General features: G+C 35.2%; 1 protein-coding gene across 1 annotated transcript in view; it reads left to right on the plus strand.

The window, feature by feature from the left end:
- LOC138692288 (uncharacterized) overlaps positions 1 to 17,025 on the plus strand; it is a 646,074-nt gene that overhangs the window by 339,205 nt on the left and 289,844 nt on the right. The gene's annotated exons all lie outside the window — the stretch shown is intronic.

Genomic DNA, 17,025 nt, shown 5'->3' on the forward strand with positions numbered 1-17,025 from the left:
ATAATCAGAATGATGAGGAAAGGATGATGAGGAAGGAAAGGAAGTGACGAGAATGAGTGGGGTTCCATACGCCTAATAAAGTTACCTGATATTCATCCATAGGAATGAGGGGAAAAACCCCGAAAAAACCTCACACAGGCAACTCGTTCCAAGCAGGGAATCGAACCCCGGCCCGCTTGGTTCGGGAGCGAAGACGCTACCACGAGACCACAGCAGTGGAGTTATTTATTTAGTTATTTATTTATTTATCTATTTATTAATTTAAACACACGTTTATTCATTCATTCATTCATTCATTCATTCATTCATTCATTCATTCATTCATTCATTCATTCATTCATTCATTCATTCATTCAGTTCACACCTGTGGAGTAACGGTCAGCGCGTCTGGCCGCAAAACCAGGTGGCCCGGGTTCGAATCCCGGTCGGGGCAAGTTACCTGGTTGAGGTTTTTCCGGAGTTTTCCCTCAACCCAATACGAGCAAATGCTGGGTAATTTTCGGTGCTGGACCCCGGACTCATTTCACCGGCATTATCACCTTCATTTCATTCAGACGCTAAATAACCTAGATGTTGATACAGCGTCGTAAAATAACCCAATATAATAATAATTCATTAATTCATTACATCATTTGTTCACTCGCCCATTTATTCGTTCATTCATTTATTTATTTAATATATTATTTTGTGTACATATGCTTATATAAAAGGCTTTGCCGACCTCCGAATGGAGGAAGCAGAAATGAAATTTATTTCATGTGTGAAAAGAGACGTTGGACATTACCAACTTTTTACTTAAAGAAGCGGAAGGAGAATTAATTACATTTACCAATGAGAGTTAGTTCAGTAAGTTCCATCAACTGTCCAAAATTTACTGTGTTAATATATTGTAGACCTACTTTCATTAAGTGAGGAACTGAAACAGTCGATATCGGATGTTATTGAAAACATCCCTAGGAATGTGCTTACTAATGCCGTTTATAGCATAGAAGAAATACTATTTCTTATTGAAGAACACAGTGGTGGTCATATTAAATTTTTTCGTGTTTTAATAAAATCCCAATTCTTTACGAACAAATTGGTGTTTTTATTTTTGTGGAATCTAAAAATTTGACAAAATTATTACCATTTCAAAATGGGAACTTACTTTTGAATAACCTTATATTTAAGTACGCTATGACAATGCAACTTTTGACGACCTTCGAAATTATACATATATGCCCAGATTAGAAATATTTATAAAAACAAATGTATTCATTCGCGAAAAATGAAGTATTTATTATCATTTTAGTAAATTTTACGATTCGTAGAATTTTCCTGTCAATTTAATTCATTAGCAAAATTTCACTAAGCATTCAATATTAAACATTTTGATGCACACATTATATGCAAGGAAATTTTTAAGAGTTAAGCGAGTTACTATCAAGCTGCATATACACTGTTCAACTATCCATGCGCTTACGCATGCAATCGAAGAGGATATTGAAAGACGCAAGTTGAAAACCCGCGTTCAATTAAGACGCATGCAGATGTGTCTACATGGTGCACCGTGTTGACACACATGCATATGTAATGAAAATGATTATAACTATTCGGAATAGGTATTATATGTCTTTCTCGTGTTAAATTTTATCGTACCTGGTTAACATGTTTTAGCCTGCTATTGGCCTTCTTCAGAACTGGTTGTTGCTGGTACTGGCGCCTTTTGCTTTGTTTCCTGTGGGGGTGTGTTTGTGTAGTGTAGTGTGGAGTCAAAGAGTGTGTGTGTTCCGAAATTGGGTTGTGTGTTGAGAATTTCATTTGGATGTGTCTGTATATTTCGTACTGTTCTAGTGTGTTTAGTTCCTGGCTTTTTGGTTGGATGTGTAGAATTTCCATGTCTGTGTCGATGTCTCTGTAGGTGTGGTTAGCATTTGTGATGTGTTCTGCATATGTGCAAGTGTTTTGTAATTTTGTTATGGCTGTGATATATTTTTAGCAGATCATTTCAAACACGTTACAAAGAACACAGGTACGGTAAAATTTAACACGAGAAAGACGTATAATACCATTCCGAAGTGATATAGTGTTAAAAGTTGTGTAATCAAGATGTATAGATACAACTATATTCAATACTTAGGCTTACCGAAAAAAATGTGGTTGAACACTCCATAGGCGGTCATAGTTGCGATAATCTTTAATAAAGCTAATCGTACTTGCCGCCATTTATAGCTTGAAAGGTTCAACATCACCAAACAAAACAATTTCCAGTTCACTCTCGGCCACCTAAAACAGTCAACTGCTTTCTGAATGCTACTGTTGAAAGAAATAATGCATAAGATTTCCCATTAGCGTTGGGTAGCTTTCAATTGCTGCATGCGCTATCATTTTTAATTGAAAAAGGCATGCGCAATTGAATGCGTTTCGTGCACTATTGCATGCTTTGCTTGCATGCGTAAAGTTGAAAGAAAAGTTGAACCGTGTAGATGCAGCTTTATGTATTTATATCAGGAAAAAAAAGATGAACGCTGAAAGTCTATATATAATCCAGTTATCTTAAAATTGAGTCATCTTGGACGCCTTTGAGAGTGGCTCGTGGTGTAAATGAATTATGTATTTACACTAACTTGCTTACTCCACGCCCTTTTATTTGGAAGAAAAGGAATGAACGCATTTAGCTTTTTTCAGACACCGCTACATAAAAATAATTGGAGCTTCATGGCGAGAAGATTTTAGAAGAAAACAATGGAAGTAGCTCAATGAATGAGCTGAGCTCTCAGCAAAAACTTGGTTAATAAGATAAAGCGACACTAGCAATTGCGTGAGGGGGCTTGTCTCTCCTAATGCAATATTAATGGGACCACCGTGACATAACAGTTCGGTCTCTTTGTGTTCGGCTCCTGAAACAAGAGCTGCGCTTACCAGCTGCACAACAATTTGATTCTCTTTTCTGCTCGCAGATATGTTGACTTCTTGTTTACAGAGGCTTTATTGCCTCCATTGACCATTAATTACAAGAATAAATGAATAAATAAATGAATAAATAAATAAGTAAATAAATAAATACAGTAACTAAGTAAGTAAATAAATAAATGAATAAATAAATCTATACTAATAATAAATCTGTAGCCGAAATTTTTCTGGTAATTTTCGATTTTCCAAAAATAATTAGTCCTAACATTATAATTAACCGCCCTGAAACCGAAAATCGCTTTTTTGAAATTTTTGTTTGTATGTATGTCTGTCTGTCTTTCTGTCTGTCTGTCTGGATGTTTGTTACCTTTTTCACGCGATAATGGCTGAACCGATTTATATGAAAATTTTAACATAAATTAAGTTCGTTGTAACTTAGAATTTAGGCTATATGGCATTCAAAATATTTTATTTAAAAGGGGGGTTATAAGGGGGCTTGAATTAAATAAATCGAAATATCTCCCTTATTATTAATTTTCATGACAAATATTGAATAACAAAACTTTCTTTAAAAATAATTTCCGATAAGTTTTATTCTATGCAAAATTTTGATAGGACCGATATTTAATGAGATAAATGAGTTTCAAAATTACAATAACAACGCCATCTAAGGCGGTGTAATGAAATAAAAAACAAATGACTTCGTCTATAAGGGGCCTTGGACAGCAACAATCGAAAGCTATGAAACATAGCCTACAGAAAATGTTTCTGTGTTTGTATGAAGTAATATCGGAAGCTAAATTAACCGATTTGTATAATTAATTATTAATTCACCATTGGAAAGTGTAGTTTCTCTAGATGGACATAATGCTATAATGTTATTACAGTAACGTCTGAGTGAATCGAGGACGGTAAGATTAAAATAGGTTCTTATGCACAGAAAACTTGATAGGCTATTCTGTACATTCGTTTCCTGTATTTCCTAAAATAATTTTTTATGGCCGAATGAGTGGTCTCTGGATCAAAATGATAGCATTTTAATTTTTTTAATACAATTTAAATTAAGTAGCATAATAAACGATATATCCTTCTATCAAAGACGAATGTTCCCTGGATCAAATGTCCTATTTTAATTATGTAATTACTTTATATTTATTTCTAACGGGTGCAGCGGAGCGCACGGGTACGGCTAGTAAATAAATAAATAAATAAATAAATAAATAAATAAATAAATTTTCTAAGTAGAATTCCTATCAGGTTTAAAAATGCTAACTATTTCCAAAAACTTCAGTCGAACAAATAGCAGGTCCACCGCTGTGGAGTAACGGTTAGCATGTCTGACCGTGAAATGAGTGGTCCCGGGGTCCAATCCTGGTTGGGACAAGTTACCTGATTGAGGTTTTTTTCCGGTTTTCCCTCAATCCCCGTCTTCCTCTAAGTCGTCGTTGTCTTCTTCCAGACAGCGGTGTTCTAGACCATAGATGTCCAATTGTAACTTGTACGAGGTAACCCCTCGCGTAAGCAACCCGCAGCGCATATTCTTTAAGGTTGTTTTTCGTATTTTATATGGAAAGTTATTGACCTTAGCAGAACATGCTTGACGTGCAATATCTCCAGGTTCTGTAGGCGTTTGGACACCCATGTTCTAGACATACCGGTACTCAAAATAATAATAAAAATAAAGAATTACAAAAACTCAAATTTGAATTATTTAAGCCTGATTATTATGAGTATATTTATTGTAATTATTGCCCACTTTCGATTGAAATATAACAGATAAATTGCAAAGTATTCAGTATTGAACATTTTTATACACACATTAGATGCAGGTATTTTTTGTAAGGACTTAAGCGATTTTCTTATATAATGTATATGTGTAAAAGCATAAAATATATATATTTTTATTTGATTATTTAAAGATGCTGTATCAACTACTGGGTTATTTACCGTCGATGGAATTGGTGATAGCGAAATGGTACGAGTATTTCGATGGCCCAGAACCAAACTGTTCCAAGTCCATTTTACTATTTTTTTTTTCAGAAGAGCTATTTTAAGCTCCTGACATTCAGAGCTTCATGAAACAATTTGGAATAGCTTCATAACAACCTTATGGAGAGGAATATTTACAATTTTGTTCGATTCATATATGCAGACAAGAACTGGAACACATTGAAACACAGATTGCTCATAAAAATGTAGACTTAAAACAGTCTGGTTCTCAGCCATCGATTTGTCGAGATGAGGGCGAGGATAGCTTACCTGACATTCGCCTTACGGTTGGGGAAAACCTCTGAAAAAACCCAACCAGTAATCAGTCCAAGCGAAAATTGAAACCACGCAACTGCGGATCAGCAGGCAAACGCGCTATCGCTTGAGAATATATTTTATATACGTAGGTCAATCTATAATGTATATATAGGGGCCTTGGACAGTAAGGTAAAGTACCCAAATAAGAGACACTTTTTTTAACTGCTTATAAGTGAGGATGGGAATAGACATTTTTAATCTGAATGAGTGGAATACACACAGCATTTCGTCTATTTTTAGAATTGACAATACAAATTTTAGTCTGTTTTTATTGTTATTTAAAATTATAAAAAGAAGCAAAACTGGGAAATAATGATGTTTTGGAAAGAGGTTCCAAATAAGAGATACGTGTGTTGTTGAACTTTATTTTTTAACATGGACAAAATTATTATAATTGGGGTGAAAATTGAAGCAATATATAACATTGTTAAATCATGTGGATACTTTAATAAATTCAAGAACATTTTAAAATTGAAGGGGTCAGTGCAACAGTGGTCTAACTCCTCTCAACATCAATTTTGTTGTTTACTTGAAAATTTTCCAAGTGAAATTAATATGGTTTACGAAAATAACACAAAGTCGGTCAAATTGGACGTGAATGTATTAATTTTACTTAGGCTACTATTGGTAACGTTAATATTTTGCTAGAGAAAGAAAAAATGATAGAATATTAAACTTCGATTTCCATATTTTAAATTTAAGTTGATTGCACTTATTTTGCGACCCCTTTAATTGATACAATTCTTATTTCGCTGTATTGAGCAAGTTGGACAAATAAAAATTCTTCATCAGTGCCGCAGTCTTCGTGTGCCCAACGACGATATTTTGAATACTGAGTTCTCCCCCCTGGGCCCTGGTATCCTCTGAAAAAATCGAGTGCAAAACAAGCATTCTCCATCATCATAATTTTCTCAATATTCCGAGTCACTAGAGTTAATTAATTGCATTTTCACATCGGATTCTTCATCACTGGACGAACTCAAGCAGTGCTTCTTGGACTGATTTTTTCTGTGGTTTTTGTTATTTTTCGAACTTCTTGCGAGCTCCATCTTTTATTTGGTTTTCCTTATCTGAACTCTTTCTCATTTGTTTCTGATAAAAAGTTGATATTATGATAGCTCCTTTCTTGCCCTGGATACTTTACATGGGACTTCACACTGGTTGAAGCTTGCGGTTCTTGAGGTGGTTGTTGCTGCTTCTGTAACTGTGATATAACCAAAGTCACCGTTTCTGGCACGTGAAATAAGTAATGGGAACGTTGAGAGTAACGTTGGCAACAAGTACTCACTGACTGGTTTTTTACTCAAGGACAAGCGCCACAAACGCTGGCACTGGCTGTAGTGGCGATATTTACACAGGTCCAACGAAATTTTCGAAACCAGAAATCACAATTAAATTTAATAGTTTTAATAATTGCACAAGATTTTTATTTGAAATATGTAGAGAATATTTCACGAATTACGCACTTATGTTTTGATGTTTAAGTAAAGTAAATATTATCAGACTACCCAATTTTAATTGATTTTAGCTATTGATATTATTATCATCTCAATGAATAATTAGTTTTAGTCATTCATAATGATAACTTAATCATTTAAATTAGTATTTTTGTAATGAATAATTGGGGACAATAGATAATTAATAATTGACCTAATTCGTAATTAATTTTAATTAATATTTCAATTCATCTTTCATTGGTTCTTACGTAGTTTATGGCAGACAAACTGACACGACTTAACGCCTTTGGTAAAGTCTCAAAAATGAGCATCATAATAAAACCAAATAAGGGTTCTAAATAAGAGATACTATCTCTTAATAGGACTCCTGGGTATCTCTTATTAGGGAACGGAATAAATAAAAATGAAATAGCGGAACAAGGTCATAAATTATTATCTTTTTTATTAGCAAACTATCTTATTATATGCAACATTTTCCCAGCAATTCTATAAAATTAATAATAAATTGGTTGTACCTTACATTAACTCCTGTTCACTTCCTCAACAAAAACCATAAAAAATTTCAAAATTTGAAAAATTACTTTTCTTGCTCTCAACTCCGTTGCTTACTTTCAACTGAGGTTAGGCAAAGAACACGATGCCTTAGAAGCACACACATTGATTTACCATAGTTGTCGAGAGATGGCAAATAATACCGGAGAAATCAACAATGTATCTCCTATTAGGAACCTGTCTCTTATTTGGGTACTTTACCTTACTAATTTTATTACTGCAATATAAAAAAAACAAGAAAAAGAAGTAATTACATTTAGGAAAGAGTGTTAGTTTAGAAGTCCTTTATTTAACAGTGCAGCTTTTGACAGTCTTCGTAATTCTTAGAAATGTTTGCAAAAACAAGTATTCATTCGTGAAAAATGAAGTAGTTTTTAACATTTTTGTAGGGTTTTCCTGTGAGTTTCAGTAGCAAAACTTTACTAAGCTTTCAACGTTGAAATTTTTACACATCCATTATGCAGAGAACTTTTTATAGAATAAGCGAGTTACTATTATAATATATTTTTATTTTATAACAAAATTATTTTACGATTAATACGTTTGTTGATTGCTCTTAAAGTTGTCAGCGTCATTTCCTTGTCGATAGCGATGTTGATTGAAGCGGTATGAGCTTTGCCATGCAGGTCAGGGACAGAGTGTCACGGCCGCAGGCAGCAGAACTTTATTACCCGCTCTGCCCCGGATACCCGCTCTGCTCTGTATTTCCCCGAGGCCTATGGAAATAAAATGAAAGGTTAGATGTGAGCGAATGGGGAGGAATCGGTTGGATGCTAATTGAAGGACTCCATCTACTCATTTGAGCGATAATATGATATTTAATTTTTCTATTCCCTGAATTCGATCTCTGGACCTCCCAATAGGAGAAATTATCTGATGTTGCATTATGTAATTCGTAGAGACCGATATGTAAGTGCCACTTTTTTGTTATAGTAATTGTAAAGCACGTAGATTTACAGTTTAATTCATTAATATGCATAAGGTGTTGCCATCAGGGATTTTTTGCACAGTTGTCCAGCAAAGTGCATCTTGTACGTCTCACATCGTCGAAACGTTAAGAGGACTTGCACCGTATGTGAACGCACGGAGAAAATCATTACATTTACTAATAGCCTATTGAAGCAGCTGATGCACAAAAATCTGTAGCCATCTTCGTCATTGTTACAGACCATCACCACTACCATCATCATCATCATCATCATCATCATCATCATCATCATCATCATCATCATCATCATCATCATCTTTAATTGGTTTATTCTTCGACGCTTTATCAACTGCAATGGTTATCCAGCATCTGATTGAAATTATGGTGACTAGACTATTACACTTTTACTACGTCATACTACTTTTGACCAATACGGAACGACGTGTTTCAACCAATCATGGCTGCTTATCCTACAATTTTTATCACCTCCCAAGCATTTGTTTTCATCACCTCCCTAGCATTTGTTTGTTTTTATCACCTCCCTAGCATTTAATATAAGAAGGTTATATGATTTCAGTCAGCAACTTATCGAAGTGTATGTACAGAATGAATTCTGTTACATCACACTAAATTATATATTTCACATATCACATTATTTTATATTCCACGAATATTTTTGACTTATACAAAAGTCATCTTCAGGTGACATAATAAAAGCAAACAAAATTGAACACAGGTGATAGCAATACAATGAGTGAACACATATATGCATTACAAAAACATGCATGCTCATTTTAAAAGAGCATAAGTGTGGCTCTAAGTCACAATAGCATATATATGATTTAAAATAATCATGTAAAAATAATAATGTAAAAAATAATCATGTAAAGAAGACCACACTTAGATTAATTCCATGTTGTGTGACTAATAACAAACTTCGTACCGATGTTTAATATTAAGTTTAAAAATATCTAAGGGTTTAAACGACAGAATATATCCATATGTAATGCAATATGCAAACAGCTAAAATCTTTGAGATGCGGATATCGTACGTGTTTTTTCAGTCGCTCGCAGCGATGAGTAGCAAAAATATCTTGAAATTAATCGAAAAGATGTTTGTATGTGATGTAATTTGAATAAGATAAAAGCAGGACTAATGCTTTATATTAATACTCATGAGGCTGATGTATCCAGATGTTGATGCCTTCTCATCGTTGCGTTGCAAATGTGACTGAACAGGTGTATTTTATTTGATGTGGACAGAAAGCAAAAGGAAGTAGCTTGGCATTTGTTTCTTTGTTTGCCAACATTGTACTTTCAATAATTCTACCTTTTAAAATGATTCACGTTTATTTCATCATTCTTAATAATTAAAACTTTTCGATCATTTATCTTGTTTACCATTATTTACGTTATGTTATAGCTTCTGCTGTATGAGATTATGGATAGTCACGTATCAGAGATTGTTTAATATATAGGGTATTTCAAAAGTCAGTTAAAAAATTAAACCGCTATAAATATTATAATATTTGAGATAGGGAAAAAACAAAAAACATCACAGTGTTGGGCAAACAACGGGGTTTACAAAACATGGGAAGATGTCCGCCGTTCTCTTGTTCAACGTACAGCATTCTGTCTGCGACACCATGCACAGCATTTTGTAGATAATGTCTTGGAATATTGGCAATTTCTTGCGAGATGGCATCTTTCAGTTGCAGTAGGATTGTTGGATGTGTCAGGAAAACTCGTTCTTTAAGGTAACCCCACAACCAAAAGTCGGTCGGATTGAAATCAACAAAGCCTAGTTCACACGACTAGGAAAAGGGTGTTTATTTTGTACCTAATTTGCTCCTTGAATATATCTTCGTTATAGATTATTCATAATACTTGACCTATAAACAGACAGAAAAAGCAACAAAAAAAAAAAACAAACAAACAAAGAAAAAATAGAGCGGAGTCGTGTATAAGAAATTCGTTCACGTGTAAACCTAAGCTTCCACGGAATCAACCGAAGTCTTCCGAATGGGACTCAGTGTCTGGCAGTCGACCATTTTTTTTGGTCTTAAACTCTATATTAATCATTAATATTTTTAAAGATCTTAAGTTAATCTTAAACTAATATCTTTCAAAGCAAGATATATTTGTAGGCCTACTACTTATATATGACGTATCAATAAAAATATGCATTTTCAAGAAAATCCTCGGTCTAGTCATTACCCCGTTCCATTGTTAGATTCTTACAATTACAGGGCTTTTTTGTCTCATTTTAGAGTAGAAATCCTTGGGACGTCAATGTCGATAACGTAATTAAGATATAAACAGAAGTAGTCAGCCTGTAACATTATTAGTCCTCGGGGGTAGTTACTTAAGTACCATAATTCTTTGGTTGTGAGTTTTAAGCACAGAGCGAGCAGCCCTAATGAGAAGAGTACGTCTCAATGCTACGTAATGACCCCGCCGTATTCTTCTCGACGGGAGACGTCTGAAGAAGAAGCCTGCCAGCTATTAATGAGGCTGAACCCTCTGAACGACGTGATGCTCCTACATGTATGAGAGACGCGCCTCACAGGCTTAATTCTGCTTTAATTTCTAGGGTGAAAGTAAAATGATTATACCACGTATTAAAATTATATCCTTTGGAATTTCATCTGTTGAATAAATATTTATCGTCAGTGGGGTATACAACGACAGTTTTAACCCAATAGCGACAGATTAATTATCAAAGATTAAATAGTAAATAACATAATTGAAGAATTATGTACAACGTAATGGAAAGTCATTTACAGATAATGTTACAAGAGATTATTTTTTATTCTGAATTTTATTCACCTTCCTCCAAGTGAAGGCTGCCTAGAAGACAAAGCTTAACAAAAAATTGTTGTTTGTTGAGTAAATGGTAGGTACACAATTATAATGAATAAAAAACAATGGAGAAGGAAAAGAAAAAGAAATAACACAATTATAAATGATTGAAGACGACAAAACAAAAGATCATTAATTCCAGAAGAAACATAAAATTTCCTAGTACGGTATCCATTTGCTATCAAGTGATCACAGTCGTCTATTTAGCACTAGTTTCAAGACCCAACTTAAGTGAGCAGATTGCCAAAGGGGAAAGGGTTGAATCTATTTCCGTGTAGAGATGGTTTCTTAGGATTTTTATAGATCCCTTCACTGCAGACAGAGATACTTCAGTGACAAGAGTTTATCCTAGACCCAACTGCTTGCAAAAATGCGCGAATCTTTTTGTGATGGTCCCTCTAGCCCCAATCAGTAACTTCGATCGATGTTAGATGATATTTTTCCTTATAATATGATATAGTGGGGTCATATATGTCGCATTTTTCCTGATCTACCTCAGCAGGTTGATTTTCGCACGTTTCCATCCTTACAGTTGGATCAATTATGAATCCGCTTGTTGATCTTGTCGGGATAGCGATGATGTCAATGCGCCTTGTAGATCCATTTGTGGACAAACCATGGACCTCCTCCTCTACTTGGTAGTCTTTTCCTCGTAGGGCCGATGCTAGGAGGGATCGACTCTTGTGACGACTATTTCTCAGTAGTTCTCCATGAGGACAGGCTCCCAGAATGTGAGCAAGTGTTCCTTTCTCACTCCGACAATGTCGGCAGTGGGTTCCATTCTGAGACCTACCTGGTGGAGCACGCACTGGACATACATTGGCAGTCATCTTAATAGCGTCCTTCCATTCGCTTCTGGTCAATACATTCGGTTTAGATAGCCATTTATTACCAGGCGTGTATTCTTTTCTATAGAACGACTCCCTTTCCTTTCTGAGGCAGTTCGTTATGTCTAGGGATGTGATTTTGTGGTGATTATTTTACCCTAATTTCGGTGATATTTCGTAAAAAAGAAGCAATTTTGCGCATATTTCGCACCCTAAAGAAACTTAAAAAGTAATAAAATAATATTTTTTAAAAAATATTATTGAAACAATTCCTTTGAAAGTAATAGAAAATTGTATGCATCATTAATAAATTCATAATTCAATTTCATTCGACTCTGAGGTGATTATGGCACCACCTTCACGATCTCACGAAGGCAGTTGTTGCGGGAAAGATAAATAACCGTTGTCTGCTTGTGCTGCTCCCTGAACGTAGTTCCTAAAACTATTCGTACTATAGTCCCGACGCTGTTATTTCCGGCGTGACTCCACCTCTTTGCTTACGTCTTAGAAAGTGAAGGCTCTATAAAGTCTAGGTAAGTAGTATCATTCGCCATTTTTGTTCTTACGTTGCCGAGCTACCATACGAGGAATCTATTTGCAACACCGTTAAAAATTATCATGTCGTAACTCCTATGATAATAAATCAAACGCAATGTAATTCAGCAAATAATTGAGCGGCTAATAACGTTTTCGTGTGCTTTCTGCGAACGCCAACTAAAGAGCTAAAATGGCGGGCGATTATATTAAGTATTTATCGAGCCTTAAGAAATGAATCAGCGAATCACAAGACGCACACGTTTAAATGTAGCCGACCTGCAACGCGATTGGCTGCCGGAAATTAGAGATCGTGCAATGTTCGAACATAAGAGGAAATATCAAGATATTACAAACTTCGCCCTACTCATTAGGCATCCAACAATGCATAGAAGTGAAGCATGTAAACTAAAACAATTTTTCCTTTGAAATTATTCAAGTCTGCTTCACAGGGAGCTTTACTTGAAAGCCAGATTTGCATAATATATATGTCACTGTAGATACGTTAACAGGAAATCACAATTCAAGTCACACAGAGTTTGTGTGCACTCAAAGTTGGGTTTCTGGCGCCTTGTAAGCCCACTTGAGTTGTGTGGATATAAAGGGAAAAATTGGGACGGTGTCGGGTGTAGTTCCTGGGTAGCTCAGTCGATACAGTGACAATAACAAAACGTTTATGTACCGGATGAAGCTACATGAAGTGACGCAGGAAGGTTCCAAGATGCCTTAAATAAAATTTTGTTCTTCTCCAATGAAAGATGACCGAAGACATGGAATTTTCTCCATTGACCTAAACTTTCCGGCCTTACAATCATCCTGTGATTCACTCAACCTCTAGCAGAAATGAGCCAGGGGTATTGATTTGGGGCTAACGTGGCCAACAAGTAGTACTGATGTCCCTACTGCTATTTAGTGTCTATTGTCTCGTGAGGTGGGAGCCTTATCATCCCTTCACCTGAATGACCTGCAGAGGTCTGAAATAGTCGGGTACGATGCAGTATATCCTTGTTAACAATATTAATGGCATCCAGCGCGCGACAGTAAACTTTATTGTCTCCTACGTCAAGTTATTTAGGTATACTTTAAGCTTGGAAGACATAATGAATATCTTTTATTCATGAAGTAGGCTTAGCCTAATATTATATAAGTACGAGTATATACGTAACTTATATGTTGTATGTTTGCATTTACTTTTTTTTATCGATTTTTGTCAAACTTTTCTTGAATGAAAATGCAGCCATTTAGTGAAAGACCTATGTGTATGAGCTAAACTTCTTTGAAAATTCAATAAATAGCATGAAACGTATGCCACTGTTGCACGAATTAAAGAAAGAATGGTCGCTGCAAGTGTGAGGAATTCCTTGCTACATTCTCTCGGAATCTATGAACATGACTTGGCTTATATAAATCGTAGAACTGAATATTGAGCGTACACATGGAAGTGATCGGCTCTCCCTCGGCCTTTCTCGGCACCTGGTTCAGCGTGTCAGGAAGATAAACTCACTCTATGAGTTCGTTTGACTGAAATAACTTCTTTCGTCCGAAGTGCATGCGAAATTTCTATCGCGTGCTTCAGGAACACAGGCGCAATAAATTATAGAAAGTGGCTTTGAGGAGAAATTAAGATAAATTGTAGTGAGTTTAGCGGGATAAATTATTTTAGTTTCAGCCTCGACCTCGTCTCAACTGTCGTCTTCCAAATTTTTTTCATAACTCTCGCATATCCCATATTTTGACTTGGGCTTGACACGTGACAAACATACAGGAAGCATGGGGCTCTGTTCGTCATATCTGTGGCTCGGAAGTTGACGACCTAAAAATCACAGAAAAATCACCTATAAAACGAACTTACATTTCTGAAAATATGACACTAAAATTTAAAAAATGACAAATATTTTAATAATAATAATAATAATAATAATAATAATAATAATAATAATAATTCCTTTTTGCTTCACCTGACGTCATGACCGTATACTTGAAACGATCAAGGTCCCCTGGTGACAAATCTTTATCAAAACCATTGAAGTCAAAATTTTCACTTTGCAGAGTTTTCTCGACTTTGTTTGCCAAAATAATTTAGAAATTGAAGAATATTTCCTTTGGCTCTTATCATGAGGTCTAGTACTTTGATTTCTCTTTCTAAATAATAGGGAATGGGGAACTGGTAAATACTTTACTTTTCTTTGTCAGCATCATCAAGTTGAAATATTTTGTGCCAGTTCCACAAGTTAGTTACAAGGACCTTTGAAGGATTTTTCCTCAAATTATGTGTGAGATTAATGAATCCTAATAAATATTCCTCAAATTTCGTGCGCCGAAGACGAGAGAGATAGTAGTGGGATCAAACCGCAGAAAACGCGGGAATACCCGGAAATAATTCATTTCATTTAGTATTCTGCCCAAGGACAGGTCTTTCACTGCAAATCCAGCTTTCTCCAGTCTTCCCTATTTTCTGCCTTCCTCTTTGTTTCCTCATATGATCCATATATCTTGATGTCGTCCATCATCTGATATCTTCTTCTACCCCGAACTCTTCTTCCGTTCACCATTCCTTCCAGTGCATCCTTCAGTAGGCAGTTTCTTCTCAGCCAATTCCTTTTCCTCTTCCTGATCACCTTCAGCATCATTCTTTCTTCGCCCACTCTTTCCAATACAGCTTCATTTCTTATTCTGTCTATCCACTTCACACGTTCTATTCTTCTCCATATTCACATTTCAAATGCTTCTATTCGCTTCTCTTCACTTCGTCGGGATGTCCATGTTTCTGCCCCATACAATGCCCCACTCCATATAAAGCACTTCACTAGTCTCTTCCTTAGTACTTTTTCCAGAGGTTTGCAGAAGATGCTCCTTTTCCGAGAATAATAAACCTTAGAAATCAGTCATACAAATATCTATCATACAAATATATCATCAGTGATATATAGATTTGTTTTACATTATGCTAGTTGTTCAGACAAAGACTAAAGCCTTAACTTAGCTGCCTGTTATAGGTCATTACCTGATAGGTTAGAACTTAATGTACTTATTGAAAAATATAAAAATTTACGAGAACCGTTACAGGAAATGTCTTAGCATATCTCTGTATTGGAAAGTACTATGTTGACCCTGCCGTGACCCCCTGGAAAGGAAGACAGTCCGGTGATACGATTTCCTCTCACATCGAGTTCACAGTGTGATTGTGTCGGTTCGAAAGTGAAGGCACATTGTTAATAGGACTGTGATATTTAAAACAAGTTGTACATGATCATTTGTAACACAGCTGGGGAGAACTTATGTATTCAGTAGCCGTGCTGCCCTCCCTTGGTCCCTGTACCGCCCTTTCTCCTCGGGGAATATCGTGTACATTATTTCTTTTGATGCTCGCATGTTATGCAGGAGTTAAAACACAATCTCGTCATGTAGAGCGGGTAGCAATCTTTCAGGGTACCCATCCATTAAGTATGAATGTACATTTGTTACACAGCTTCTTTCTCATCACGGACTGGACGTGTTCCTTGCGTGTGAATTGACATTGGGACGACTACGAGATGCAGGGGGAGTCCTAATATTAATTATATGAATATAACTATAACTGTAATTTTATATTAGTGTTTCCCTTCAAATATATTGAACTAACGAGAGTTTAGTGGCCAGTTTCTCCAAGTAATGTTTAATTTCGCTTAAGGGGAAAGGATGGTACTTTTTAAAACTTTTTTCCTATTTGGTGTAAAATATTAATTTTTTGTATGTAGAGGGCTCATAGCTGTGGCAACTCAACCAAATAAAAATAAAAAAAAAAATTATTTGGGGGTCCAAATTAAAAAAAAATGTATCCAATGCAGGATTGTACTAAAACCGATATATCTAAACCGTTTTTAAAGATAGATTCAAACAATTTTTGCAATGTATTTGCAAAAGCATGTTATACAAACTGTTTGTAACAGAATTTTGATATTAGTCCCTACGTTTGTAAAATAAACAATTAAAATTTAACAACACTTTTCTGATTTCCTTTCTTGTAAACAAACGGACATATTTTTAAAATGAAATCAATTAACAAAATTCTGTTATAGAGAAAAGTTTCCTAATAGTCTAAAAAATGTCTGTTCAAAATTTCATGTATCTATCTTTCATAGTTCAGAAATGATATCCATTTTTGTCTGGCAATGTAGAAAAAAAAATGAAGTTACTGGAAACCGATAAAAGCAGACATGTGATTTAAAAATCCATAGCGCAGGATGTTTAAAAATGACGTCTCAACATCCGATAAGGGCACAAATACCCAAAAAATGTTATGCAATGCATTCCACACATATCAAAGGATATTTTAAAGAATTTTTTTTTAATTTAATTTATCGGAAACAACAATAAAAGTGGGCGAGTGATTTAAAAATCCATAACGCAGGAAGTTTAAAAATGGCGACTAAACATCCGATAAGGGCGCAAATACCCACAAAATGTTATGCTATGCATTCCACACATATCACAGGGTATTTTAAAGATTTTTTTTAATTTACTCATTTTCACCAAAAAATATCATCCCCTCCCCTTAACTAATGTTAAATTAACAGCCTGTTTATTTTTAACGCTTTGTTAATGTGTTTTCAATTTATTCAATATAATTTTGTTTAAAACAACCAACACTTAAATGCAACAGTCGTTAATGCTATTTTAACTACTC

This window comes from Periplaneta americana, chromosome 16 (assembly GCF_040183065.1).
Source record: "Periplaneta americana isolate PAMFEO1 chromosome 16, P.americana_PAMFEO1_priV1, whole genome shotgun sequence".
NCBI classification, from domain to species: Eukaryota; Metazoa; Arthropoda; class Insecta; order Blattodea; family Blattidae; genus Periplaneta; species Periplaneta americana.